This window comes from Halictus rubicundus, unplaced genomic scaffold, assembly GCF_050948215.1.
Source record: "Halictus rubicundus isolate RS-2024b unplaced genomic scaffold, iyHalRubi1_principal scaffold0283, whole genome shotgun sequence".
NCBI classification, from domain to species: Eukaryota; Metazoa; Arthropoda; class Insecta; order Hymenoptera; family Halictidae; genus Halictus; species Halictus rubicundus.
In genome coordinates, this window is record NW_027488824.1 from 283,567 (window position 1) to 298,633 (window position 15,067).

Consider the following 15,067-nt stretch of genomic DNA (forward strand, 5'->3'; position numbering starts at 1 on the left):
ACTATCCTATCCTCTATCCTACCCTATCCTCATTCCTATCTTATCCTCTATACTATCCTATCCTCTATAATATCGTATCCTCTATCATATCCTATACTCTTTCCTAGAATATCATCTATCATATCCTATCCTCTATCCTATCCTATCCTCTATAATATCGTATCCACTGTCATATCCTATCCTCTTTCCTATAATATCGTCTACCCTATCCTATCCAAACCTCTATCCTATCCTATCGTCTATCGTATCCTATCCTCTATCCTATCAAATCCCCTATCCTATCCTCTATCCTATCCTATCCTCTATCTTATACGATCCCCTATCCTATCCTATCCTCTATCCTATCCTTTACTCTATCCTATCCGATCCTCAATCCTATCCTATCCTGTATCCTATCCTATCGACTATAATATCGTATCCTCTATCCTATCCTATCCTCTATTCTATAATATCCTATATCCTATCCTATTCTCTATCCTACCCTATCCTCTATCCTATCCTTTCCTTTATCCTATCCTTTCCTCTATCCTATCCTATCCTCTATCATATACTATCATCTATCCTATCCAATCCCCTATCGTATTCTCTATCCTATCCTGTCCTCTATCCTACCCTATCAACTATCCTATGCAATACTCTATCCTAAATCTATCCTATCGCATCCTCTATCCTATCTTATCCTCTATCCTATCCTCTATCCTATCCTATACTCTATCCTATCCTCTATCCTATCCTCTATCCTCTCCTCTATCCTATCCTATACTCTATCCTATCCTATCCTCTATCCTATCCAATCCTCAATCGTATCCTCTATCCTATCCTATCCTCTATCCTATCCTATCCTCTATCCTATCCTATCCTCTATCCTATCCTATCCTCTATCCTATCCTATCCTCTATCGTATCCTATCCTCTATCCTATCCTATCCTCTATCCTATCCTATCCTCTATCCTATCCTATCCTCTATCCTATCCTATCCTCTATCCTATCCTATCCTGTATCCTATCCTATCTTCTGTCCTATCCTATCTTCTATCCTATCCTATCCTCTATCCTATCCTATGCTCTATCCTATCCTATCCTCTATCCTATCCTATCCTCTATCCTATCCTATCCTCTATCCTATCCTATTGTCTATCGTATCCTATCCTCTATCCTATCCAATCCCCTATCCTATCCTCAATCCTGTCCTATCCTCTATCCTATTCAATCCCCAATCCTATACTGTCCTCTATCCTATCCTATCCTCTATCCTATCCTATCCTCTATCCTATCTCATCCCCTATACTATCCTATCCACTATCCTATCCTATCCTCTATCCTATCCTATCCAATCCCCTATCATATTCTCTATACTATCCTATCGACTATAATATCGTATCCCCTATCCTATCCTATCCTCTATCCTATAATATCCTATATCCTATCCTATTCTCTATCCTATCCTATCCTCTATCCTATCTTATCCTCAATCCTATTCTATCCTCAATCCTATCCTCTATCATATCCTATCCTCTATCCTATCCTATCCTCAAATCCTATCCTATCCTCTATCCTATCCTATCCTCTATCTTATACGATCCTCTATCCTATCCTATCCTCTATCCTATCCTTTACTCTATCCTATCCGATCCTCAATCCTATCCTATCCTCTATCCTATCCTATCGACTATAATATCGTATCCTCTATCCTATCCTATCCTCTATTCTATAATATCCTATATCCTATCCTATTCTCTATCCTACCCTATCCTCTATCCTATCCTTTCCTTTATCCTATCCTTTCCTCTATCCTATCCTATCCTCTATCCTATCCTATAATCTATCCTATCCTCTATCCTATCCAATCCCCTATCCTATCCTCTATCCGATCCTATCCTCTATTATATCCTATCCTCTATACTATCCTATCCTCTATCCTATACTATCCTCTATCCTATCCAATCCCCTATCCTATCCTCTATCCGATCCTATGCTCTATCCAATCCCCTATCCTATCCTCTATTCCATCCTATCCTCTATCCTATCCTATCCTCTATAATATCGTATCCTCTATCCTATACTGTCCTCTATCCTATCCAATCCCCTATCCAATTCTCTATTCTATCCTATCCTCTATCCTATCTTATCGTCAATCCTATTCTATCCTCTATCCTCAATCCTATCCTATCCTCTATCCTATGCTATCCCCTATACTATCATATCCTATCCACTATCCTATGCTGTCCTCAATCCAATTCTATACTCTATCCTATCCTATCATTTATACTATCCAATCCTCTATGGTATCCTTCTTCATATCCTATCATCTATCCTAGAAGATCATCTATCCTATCCTATTCTCTATACTACCCTATCCTCTATCCTATCTTATCCTCAATCCTATTCTATCCTCTATCCTATCTTATCCTCAATCCTATTCTATCCTCTATCCTATCCTATCCTCTATCCTATCCTATCCTCAATCCTGTCCTATCCCCTATACTATCCTATCCACAATCCTACCCTATCCTCCATTATATGCTATACTGTATCCTATCCTATCCTCTATAATATCGTATCCTTCATCATATCCTATCCTCTATCCTAGAAGATCATCTATCCCATCCTATTCTCTATCCTACCATATCCTCTATCCTATCTTATCCTCAATCCTATTCTATCCTCTATCCTATAATATCACCTTTCCTATCCTATTCGCTATCCTATCTTATCCTCTCTTGTATCCTATCCTCTATCGTCTCCTATCCTCTGTCATATCCAATCCCCTATCCTATCCTCTATCCTATCCTATACTCTATCCTATCCTATCAATAATCCTATCCTATCCTCTATCCAATAATATCCTCTATCCTTTCCAATGATGTATCCTATCCTCTATCCTATCCTATCCTCTTTGCTATCCTATCCTCTATCCTATCCTGTCCTCTACCCTATCCTATACTGTATCCTATACTATCCTCTATCCTATCCTATCCTCTATTATATAATATCGTCTATCCTATCCAATCCTGTATCCTATCCTCTATCCTATCCTATCCTCATTCCTATCCTATCGCCTATCCTATCCTATCCTCTACCCTATCCTATCATCTATCCTATCCAATCCCCTATCCTATCATATCTTCTATTATATAATATCCTCTATCATATCCTATCCACTTTCCTATATTATCATCTATCCTATCCTATTCTCTATCCTATCCTATCCTCTATCCTATCTTATTCTCAATCGTATCCTATCCTCTATCCTATCCTATCCTTTATACTATCCATTCCTCTATCGTGTCCTCTATCCTATCCTATCCTCAATCCTATCCTATCCTCTATCCTATCCAATCCCCTATCCAATTCTCTATTCTATCCTATCCTCTATCCTATCTTATCCACAATCCTATTCTATCCTCTATACTATACTATCCTCTATCCCAACCTATCCCCTATACTATCCTATCCACAATCCTATCCTATCCTCTATTATATGCTATAATATATCCTATCATATCCTCTATAATATCGTATCCCTCATCATATCCTATCCTCTATCCTAGAAGATCATCTGTCCTATCCTATTCTCTATCCTACCCTATCCTCTATCCTATCTTATCCTCAATCCTATTCTATCCTCTATCCTCAATCCTATCCTATCCTCTATCCTATCCTATCCCCTATACTATCATATCCTATCCACTATCCTATGCTAGTCTCAATCCTATCCTATACTCTATCCTATCCTATCATTTATTCTTTCCAATCCTCTATGGTATCCTTCTTCATATCCTATCATCTATCCTAGAAGATCATCTATCCTATCCTATTCTCTATACTACCCTATCCTCTATCCTATCTTAGCCTCAATCCTATTCTATCCTCTATCCTATCCTATCCTCTATCCTATCCTATCCTCTATCCTATCCTATCCTCTTTACTATCCTATCCTCTTTCCTATCCTATCCTCAATCCTATCCTATCCTCTATCCCATCCAATCCCCTATCCAGTTCTCTATTCTATCCTATCCTCTATCCTATCCTATCCTTTATACTATCCAATCCTCTATCGTATCCTCTATCCTATCCTATCCTCAATCCTATCGTATCCTCTATCCTATCCTATCCTCTACAATATCGTATACTGTATCATATCCTATACTCTTTCCCATAATATCATCTATCCTATCCTATTCTCTATCCTATCCTATCCTCTATCCTATCTTATCCTCAATCCTATTCTATCCTCTATCCTATCCTATCCTCTATCCTATCCTATCGTCTATCGTATCCTATCGTCTATCCTATCCAATCCCCTATCCTATCCCCTATCCTGTCCTATCCTCTATCCAATCCTCTATCCTATCCCATTCTCAATCCTGTCCTATCCTCTAACATATCCTATCCGCTATCCTATCCTATCCTCTATCCGATCCTATCCTCTACAATATCGTATCCTCTATCATATCCTATCCTCTTTCCCATAATATCATCTATCCTATCCTATTCTCTATCCTATCCTATCCTCTATCCTATCTTATCCTCAATCCTATTCTATCCTCTATCCTATCCTATCCTCTATACAATACTATCCTCTATCCTATCCTATCCTCTATCCTATCCAATCCCCTATCCAATTCTCTATTCTATCCTATCCTATCCTATCCTCTATCCTATCCTTTCCTCAATCCTATCCCATCCTCTACCCTATCCTATCCTCTATCCTATCCTATCCTCTATCCTATCCTATCCTCTGTCCTATCCTATCCTCCATCCTATGCTCTATCCTCAATCCTATCCTCTATCCTATCCTATCCTCTATCCTATCCTATAATCTATAATATCCTCTATCCTATCCAATCCCCTATCCTATCCTCTATCATATCGTATGCTATATCCTACCCTATCCTCTATCCTATCTGATCCTCTATCCTATCCAATCCTCTATCCTATTCTATCCTCTATACTATCCTATCCTCTATCCTACCCTATCCTCATTCCTATCTTATCCTCTATACTATCCTATCCTCAAATCCTATCCAATCCTCTATCCTATTCTATCCTCTATACTATCCTATCCTCTATAATATCGTATCCTCTATCATATCCTATACTCTTTCCTATAATATCATCTATCATATCCTATCCTCTATCCTATCCTATCCTCTATAATATCGTATCCACTGTCATATCCTATCCTCTTTCCTATAATATCATCTACCCTATCCTATTCTCTATCCTATCCAATCCTCTATCCATCCTATCGTCTATCGTATTCTATCCTCTATCCTATCCAGTCCCCTATCCTAACCTCTATCCTGTCCTATCCTCTATCCTATACTATACCCAATCCTATCCTATCCTCTATGCTATCCTATCCTCTATCCTATCCTATCCTCTATCATATCCTATCCTCTTTCCTATAATATCATCTATCCTATCCTATCCTCTATCCTATACTATCATCTATCCTATCCAATCCCCTATCGTATTCTCTATCCTATCCTGTCCTCTATCCTACACTATCAACTATCCTATGCAATACTCTATCCTAAATCTATCCTATCGCATCCTCTATCCTGTCCTATCCTCTATCATATCCTATCCTCAGTCCTATCCAATCCTCTATCCTATCCTATTCTCTATCCTATCCTATCCTCTATCCTATCTTATACTTAATCCTATTCTATCCTCTATCCTATACTATCCTCTATACAATACTATCCTCTATCCTATCCTATCCCCTATACTATCCTATCCTATCCACTATCCTATCCTATCCGCAATCCTATCCTATCCTCTATCCTATCCTATCCTTAATACTATCCAATCCTCTATCGTATCCTCTATCCTATCCTATCCTCTATCCTATCCTATCCTCTATCCTATCCTATCCTCTATCCTATCCTATCCTCAATCCTATCCTATCCTCTATCCTATCCTATACTCTATCCTATCCTGTCCTTTATTCTATCCAATCCTCTATCGTATCCTCTATCCTATCCTATCCTCAATCCTATCCTATCCTCTATCCTATCCTATCCTTTATACTATCCAATTATCTATCGTATCCTCTATCCTATCCTATCCTCTTTACTATCCTATCCTCTTTCCTATCCTATCGTAATTCCTATCCTATCCTCTATCCTATCCAATCCCCTATCCAATTCTCTATTCTATCCTATCCTCTATCCTATCTTATCCTCACTCCTATTCTATCCTCTATCCTATCCTATTCTCTATCCTATCCTATCCTCTATCCTATCTTATCCTCAATCCTATTCTATCCTCTATCCTATAATATCACCTTTCCTATCCTATTCGCTGTCCTATCTTATCCTCTCTTGTATCCTATCCTCTATCGTCTCCTATCCTCTGTCATATCCAATCCCCTATCCTATCCTCTATCCTATCCTATACTCTATCCTATCCTATCCGCAATCCTATCCTATCCTCTATCCAATAATATCCTCTATCCTTTCCAATGATGTATCCTATCCTCTATCCTATCCTATCCTCTTTGCTATCCTATCCTCTATCCTATCCTGTCCTCTACCCTATCCTATACTGTATCCTATACTATCCTCTATCCTATCCTATCCTCTATTATATAATATCCTCTATCCTATCCAATCCTGTATCCTATCCTCTATCCTATCCTATCCTCATTCCTATCCTATCGCCTATCCTATCCTATCATCTATCCTATCCAATCCCCTATCCTATCATATCTTCTATTATATAATATCCTCTATCATATCCTATCCACTTTCCTATATTATCATCTATCCTATCCTATTCTCTATCCTATCCTATCCTCTATCCTATCTTATTCTCAATCCTATCCTATCCTCTATCCTATCCTATCCTTTATACTATCCATTCCTCTATCGTATCCTCTATCCTATCCTATCCTCAATCCTATCCTATCCTCTATCCTAGAAGATCATCTGTCCTATCCTATTCTCTATCCTACCCTATCCTCTATCCTATCTTATCCTCAATCCTATTCTATCCTCTATCCTCAATCCTATCCTATCCTCTATCCTATCCTATCCCCTATACTATCATATCCTATCCACTATCCTATGCTAGTCTCAATCCTATCCTATACTCTATCCTATCCTATCATTTATACTTTCCAATCCTCTATGGTATCCTTCTTCATATCCTATCATCTATCCTAGAAGATCATCTATCCTATCCTATTCTCTATACTACCCTATCCTCTATCCTATCTTATCCTCAATCCTATTCTATCCTCTATCCTATCCTATCCTCTATCCTATCCTATCCTCTATCCTATCCTATCCTCTTTACTATCCTATCCTCTTTCCTATCCTATCCTCAATCCTATCCTATCCTCTATCCTATCCAATCCCCTATCCAGTTCTCTATTCTATCCTATCCTCTATCGTATCCTATCCTCTGTCCTATCCTATCCTTTATACTATCCAATCCTCTATCGTATCCTCTATCCTATCCTATCCTCAATCCTATCGTATCCTCTATCCTATCCTATCCTCTACAATATCGTATACTCTATCATATCCTATACTCTTTCCCATAATATCATCTAACCTATCCTATTCTCTATCCTATCCTATCCTCTATCCTATCTTATCCTCAATCCTATTCTATCCTCTATCCTATCCTATCCTCTATCCTATCCTATCGTCTATCGTATCCTATCGTCTATCCTATCCAATCCCCTATCCTATCCCCTATCCTGTCCTATCCTCTATCCAATCCTCTATCCTATCCCATTCTCAATCCTGTCCTATCCTCTATCATATCCTATCCGCTATCCTATCCTATCCTCCATCCGATCCTATCCTCTACAATATCGTATCCTCTATCATATCCTATCCTCTTTCCCATAATATCATCTATCCTATCCTATTCGCTATCCTATCCTATCCTCTATCCTATCTTATCCTCAATCCTATTCTATCCTCTATCCTATCCTATCCTCTATACAATACTATCCTCTATCCTATCCTATCCCCTATACTATCCTATCCTATCCGCAATCCTATCCTATCCTCTATCCTATCCTATCCTTAATACTATCCAATCCTCTATCGCATCCTCAATCCTATTCTATCCTCTATCCTATCCTATCCTCTATCCTATCCTATCCTCAATCCTATCCTATCCTCTATACTATCCAATCCCCTATCCTATCCTCTATCCTATACAATCCCCTATCCTATCCTCTGTCCTATCCTCTATCCTATCCTATCCTCTATACTATACTATCCTCTATCCTATCCTATCCCCTATACTAGCCTATCCTATCCACTATCCTATCCTATCCTCAATGCTATCCGTATCCTATCCAATCCTCTATCCTATCGTATCCTCTTTCCTATCCCATCCTCAAAAGTATCCTATCCTCTATCCTATCGTATCCTATATCCTATAATATCCTCCATCCTATCCCATCATCTGACGTATCCTATCCCCTATCCTATCCTATCCTATCCTCTATCCCATCCTATCCTCTATCCTATACAATCCTCTATCCTATCCTATGCTCTATCCTATACAATCCTCTATCCTAGCCTATCCTCTATCCTATCGTATCCACTATCCTATCACATCCTCTATCGTATCCTATCCTCTATCCTATCATATCCTATATCCTGTAATATCCTCAATCCTATCCAATCCTCTATCCTACCCTCTATCCTATCCTCTATCCTATCCTAACCTCAATCCTATCCCCTATCCTATCCTATCCTCTATCCTGTCGTATCCTCTGTCCTATCCTATCCTCTATCCTGTCGTATCGTCTGCCCTATCCTATCCTCTATCCTATCCTCTATCCTATCTTCTATCCTATCCTCTACCCTATCGTCTATCCTATAATATCCAATATCCTATCTAATCCTCTATCCCATCCTCTATCCTATCCTATCCTCTATCCTATTCTATCCTCTATACTATACTATCCTCTATCCCATCCTATCCCCTATACTATCCTATCCACAATCCTATCCTATCCTCTATTATATGCTATACTATATCCTATCATATCCTCTATAATATCGTGTCCTTCATCATATCCTATCCTCTATCCTAGAAGATCATCTGTCCTATCCTATTCTCTATCCTACCCTATCCTCTATCCTATCCTATCCTCTATCCTATCCTATCCTCTATCCGATCGTATCCTCTACAATATCGTATCCTCTATCATATCCTATCCTCTTTCCCATAATATCATCTATCCTATCCTATTTTATTTAAAATGAGATTTTGTACATTGTGTTCAAGGTATAGATTCGGTTGCAACAGCAATCGGCCACGTCACAGGACCTTTCAATACTATGTCATCCAATAAAGTCTTAATTTTTATGAATCTTCGTTTAAACTCTAGACCGCAGCCTTTAGATAATCTGAAATCAACTAGTATCTTCCCATCCATTTCAACGATATTCGCTTTAAAAACGAGAGGCATTTTTCTTCTATCTGTGCTCGATATAGTAATTGTACGACAATCGTTGATACGACAGGTATAATTTTCACTGTTCATGCAGTTTATTAATCGTTTTACCGTTGTCTCCAATGCCGTTTTAACGAAGAATCTAGTCATTCTCCGCACTAAGCGGTGGTAGGTATTTTGCTGGCTGGCTTGTGTAAGTTGCTTATTTTGTACTTGAGTGCAAACTAATAAGTCTTCTATATGAGCGGGTTGCGAAAATGAGAATCCTGGCTGTTCTTCTAAATTAATTTCTACAACATTATTTTGTACCCTAATCAATTCTGGTTGGGACAAGCAGAATCTTGTCGTGTTCTCATCTTCTAACATTTGCCTTGAATCCGTTTCGTCGGGTCGGATGTATCCCTCTTTTGGGAACATTTTGATGAACCATCTGTGTTGTTTAATATCTCTTAGGGTATATCTGGACGACGGCGAGTGCATAAGAATATTTTTAATCAGAGACAAGGAAGAAGTATCCAACTTTTTCCATGGTGTGAGAGACATGTATTTCCCATCTCTCCATGCCATGTATTCTGGACACTCTGCCAAGGACTGATCCCAAGGCAGTTCTCCAGTCAATAAAGCAACAAGAATTATACCACACGACCACACATCCGCAGGTTCTGCGAGGTAGGGTTGTAATAATACTTCTGGAGCAACATATGGCAGTGTTCCGCATCTTTTTTCCAAGCACCGCTCTTTCCCTTGTAGCCGATATATGGTTGCCAAGCCAAAATCAGAGATTTTTAAATTGTTATTTTCATCTAGTAGTAAGTTTTCTGGTTTCAAATCTCTGTGTGCAACTCCTTTAGTATGTAGGTATTCAACTGCTGAAATTAACTGCCTAAAGTACTTCTGTGCCTCCCATGCTGGCATACCGATGTCAGGTTCAATTCTATCAAAAAGTTCTCCACCAGAAGCATATTCTAGGAAAATATATTCCATGTTTGGCTCACTACGCTTCCCAAAATATTGTATAATGTTGGGATTAGATAACATTCGGTGAATAGCAGTCTCTTTGCGAACAGTTAGCCTAGCATCCGAGTGCTTCTCTAAATCTATCATTTTCATGGCAACTGCCTCACCGGTAGATCTGTTTAAGAGTAACTTTACCTCGCCGTATGCACCTTCCCCTAAAGTGTGTCCAAATATCCAACCGTCCACGAATTCCGTCATCCTGTCTCAGCATACCTTTCCGCGATGGTGGCAAGGATCTTTGTTCCCTAATCAGTGCTCCCTCGACTGCCGGTTACTTAAAACGGTAACTTCGAGTTAAATCTTTTTTTCATAATAACGATCGGGCTTTCGGGGCACGTGGTTTTAATAGCACCGATAAAACATCGTGCTTCCTCCGATGAAACGAACTCTTTCAGTTTCGTTTCGAACAGAAATTTTCTCGACAACTTTGTCCGTATGGTGTTCCGTTTGACAACGTGTTCGCGAGTAAAATAGTTACAGATTAAAATATTCTTTTCTCAACAGACGTAACATTACTGTTAGAAGAGAAAGTATGAGATCATACAAGAGGTATTTATCTCATCATCTATCCTATCCTATTCTCTATCCTATCCTATCCTCTATCCTATCTTATCCTCAATCCTATTCTATCCTCTATCCTATCCTATCCTCTATACAATACTATCCTCTATAATATCCTATCCCCTATAATATCCTATCCTATCCACTATCCTATCCTATCCGCAATCCTATCCTATCCTCTATCCTATCCTATCCTTAATACTATCCAATCCTCTATCGTATCCTCAATCCTATTCTATCCTGTATCCTATCCTATCCTCTATCCTATCCTATCCTCAATCCTATCCTATCCTCTATACTATCCAATCCCCTATCCTATCCTCTATCCTATACAATCCCCTATCCTATCCACTGTCCTATCCTCTATCCTATCCTATCCCCTATACTAGCCTATCCTATCCACTACCCTATCCTATCCTCAATGCTATCCGTATCCTATCCAATCCTCTATCCTATCCTATCCTCTATCCTATACAATCCTCTATCCTAGCCTATCCTCTATCCTATCGTATCCACTATCCTGTCACATCCTCTATCGTATCCTATCCTCTATCCTATCATATCCTATATCCTGTAATATCCTCAATCCTATCCAATCCTCTATCCTACCCTCTACCCTATCCTCTATCCTATCCTAACCTCAATCCTATCCCCTATCCTATCCTATCCTCTATCCTGTCGTATCCTCTGTCCTATCCTATCCTCTATCCTGTCGTATCGTCTGCCCTATCCTATCCTCTATCCTATCCTCTATCCTATCCTATCCCCTATACTATCATATCCTATCCACTATCCTATGCTATCCTCAATCCTATTCTATCCTCTATCCTCAATCCTATCTTATCCTCTATCCTATCCTATCCACTATACTATACTAACCTCTATCCTATCCTATCCCCTATACTATCATATCCTATCCACTATCCTATCCTATCCTCAATCCTATCCTATCCTCTATCCTATCCTATCATTTATACTATCCAATCCTCTATGGTATCCTTCTTCATATCCTATCAACTATCCTAGAAGATCATCTATCCTATCCTATTCTCTATACTACCCTATCCTCTATCCTATCTTATCCTCAATCCTATTCTATCCTCTATCCTATCCTCTATCCTATCTTATCCTCAATCCTATTCTATCCTCTATCCTATCCTATCCTCTATCCTATCCTATCCTCAATCCTGTCCTATCCCCTATGCTATCCTATCCACAATCCTACCCTATCCTCCATTATATGCTATACTGTATCCTATCCTATCCTCTATAATATCGTATCCTTCATCATATCCTATAATCTATCCTAGAAGATCATCTATCCTATCCTATTCTCTATCCTACCATATCCTCTATCCTATCTTATCCTCAATCCTATTCTATCCTCTATCCTATCCTATCCTCTATCCTATCCTATCCTCTTTACTATCCTATCCTCTTTCGTATCCTATCCTCAATCCTATCCTATCCTCTATCCTATCCAATCCCCTATCCAATTCTCTATTCTATCCTATCCTCTATCCTATCCTATCCTCTATCCTATCCTATCCTTTATACTATCCAATCCTCTATCGTATCCTCTATCCTATCCTATCCTTAATACTATCCAATCCTCTATCGTATCCTCAATCCTATTCTATCCTCTATCCTATCCTATCCTCTATCCTATCCTATCCTCAATCCTATCCTATCCTCTATACTATCCAATCCCCTATCCTATCCTCTATCCTATACAATCCCCTATCCTATCCTCTGTCCTATCCTCTATCCTATCCTATCCTCTATACTATACTATCCTTTATCCTATCCTATCCCCTATACTGGCCTATCCTATCCACTATCCTATCCTATCCTCAATGCTATCCGTATCCTATCCAATCCTCTATCCTATAATATCCTCCATCCTATCCCATCATCTGACGTATCCTATCCCCTATCCTATCCTATCCTATCCTCTATCCTATCCTATCCTCTATCCTATACAATCCTCTATCCTATCCTATCGCCTATCTTATAATATCCTCTATCTTATCCAATCCTCTATCGTATCCTCTATCCTATCCTCTCTCCTATCCTCTATCCTATCCTATCCTCAATGCTATCCTGTATCCTATCCAATCCTCTATCCTATCCTATCCTCTATCCTATCGTATCCTCTTTCCTATCCCATCCTCAAACGTATCCTATCCTCTATTCTATCCTATCCTATATCTTATAATATCCTCAATCCTATCCAATGCTCTATCCTATCCTATCCTATTCTCTATCCTATACTATCCTCTAACCTATCCTATCCTCTATCCTATCCTATCCTCTATCCTATCCTCTATAATATCCTCTATCGTATCCTCTATCCTATCCTATCCTCTATCCTATCCTCTCGTCTATCCTATAATATCCTCTATCCTATCCTATCCTCTATCCTGTCCTATCCTCTATCCTATACAATCCTCTATCCTATCCTATCCTCTATCCTATCCTATGCTCTATCCTATCCTATCCTCTATCCTATCCTATCCTCTATCCTATCCTATCCTCTATCCTATCCTCTATAATATCCTCTATCTTATCCTCTATCCTATCCTATCCTCAATCCTATCCTATCCCCTAACCTATCATATCCTCTATCCTGTCGTATCCTGTGTCCTATCCTATCCTCTATCCTGTCGTATCGTCTGTCGTATCCTATCCTCTATCCTATCATCTATCCTATCCTCTACCCTATCGTCTATCCTATCCTCTAACCTATCCCCAATCCTATCCTATCCTCTATCCTATCCTATCCTCAATCATATCCTATCCCCTATCCTATCCTATCCTCTATCCTGTCGTATCGTCTGTCCTATACAATCCTCTATCCTATCCTATCCTCTATCCTATCGTATCCTCTATCCTATCCCATCCTCTATCGTATCCTATCCTCTATCCTATCATATCCTATATCCTATAATATCCTCAATCCTATCCAATCCTCTATCCTACCCTCTATCCTATCCTCTATCCTATCCTCTATCCTATCCTATCCTCTATCCTATCCTCTATCCTATCCTCGAACCTATCCCCTATCCTATCCTATCCTCTATCCTATCCTATCGTCAATCCTATCCTATCCTCTATCCTATCCTATTCTCTATCCTGTCGTATCGTCTGTCCTATCCTATCCTCTATCCTATCCTCTATCCTATCCTCTATCCTATCCTATCCTCTATCCTATCCTATCGTCTATCCTATCCTATCCTCTATCCTATCCTATCCTCTATCCTATCCTATCCTCTATCCTATCCTCTATCCTATCCTCTATCCTATCCTATCCTCTATCCTATCCTATCGTCTATCCTATAATATCCTCTATCCTATCCTATCCTCTATCCTGTCCTATCCTCTATCCTATACAATCCTCTATCCTATCATATCCTCTATCCTATCGTATCCTCTATCCTATCCCATCCTCTATCGTATCCTATCCTCTATCCTATCCTATCCTATATCCTATAATATCCTCAATCCTATCATATCCTATTCTCTATCCTATACTATCCTCTATCCCATCCTATCCTCAATCCCATCCTATCCCCTATCCTATCCTATCCTCTATCCTGTCGTATCCTCTGTCCTATCCTATCCTCTATCCTGTCGTATCGTCTGTCCTATCCTATCCTCTATCCTATCCTCTATCCTATCCTCTACCCTATCGTCTATCCTATAATATCCTATTCTCTATCCTATACTATCCCCTAACCTATCCTCTATCCTGTCGTATCCTTTGTCCTATCCTATCCTCTATCCTGTCGTATCGTCTGTCCTATCCTATCCTCTATCCTATCCTCTATCCTATCCTCTACCCTATCGTCTATCCTATAATATCCAATATCCTATCCAATCCTCTATCCTATCCTCTATCCTATCCTATCGTCAATCCTATCCTATCCCCTATCCTATCCTATCCTCTATCCTGTCGTATCCTCTGTCCTATCCTATCCTCTATCCTATCCTATCCTCTATCCTATAAAATCCTCTATCCTATCCAATCCTCTATCCTATCGTATCCTCT

At 39.2% G+C, this 15,067-nt stretch overlaps 1 pseudogene; it reads right to left on the reverse strand.

Annotated features, from left to right (window-relative positions):
- Positions 1 to 9,250: 9,250 nt before the first annotated feature.
- Positions 9,251 to 11,008, reverse strand: LOC143364122 (serine/threonine-protein kinase grp pseudogene; annotated as a pseudogene).
- Positions 11,009 to 15,067: the final 4,059 nt, after the last annotated feature.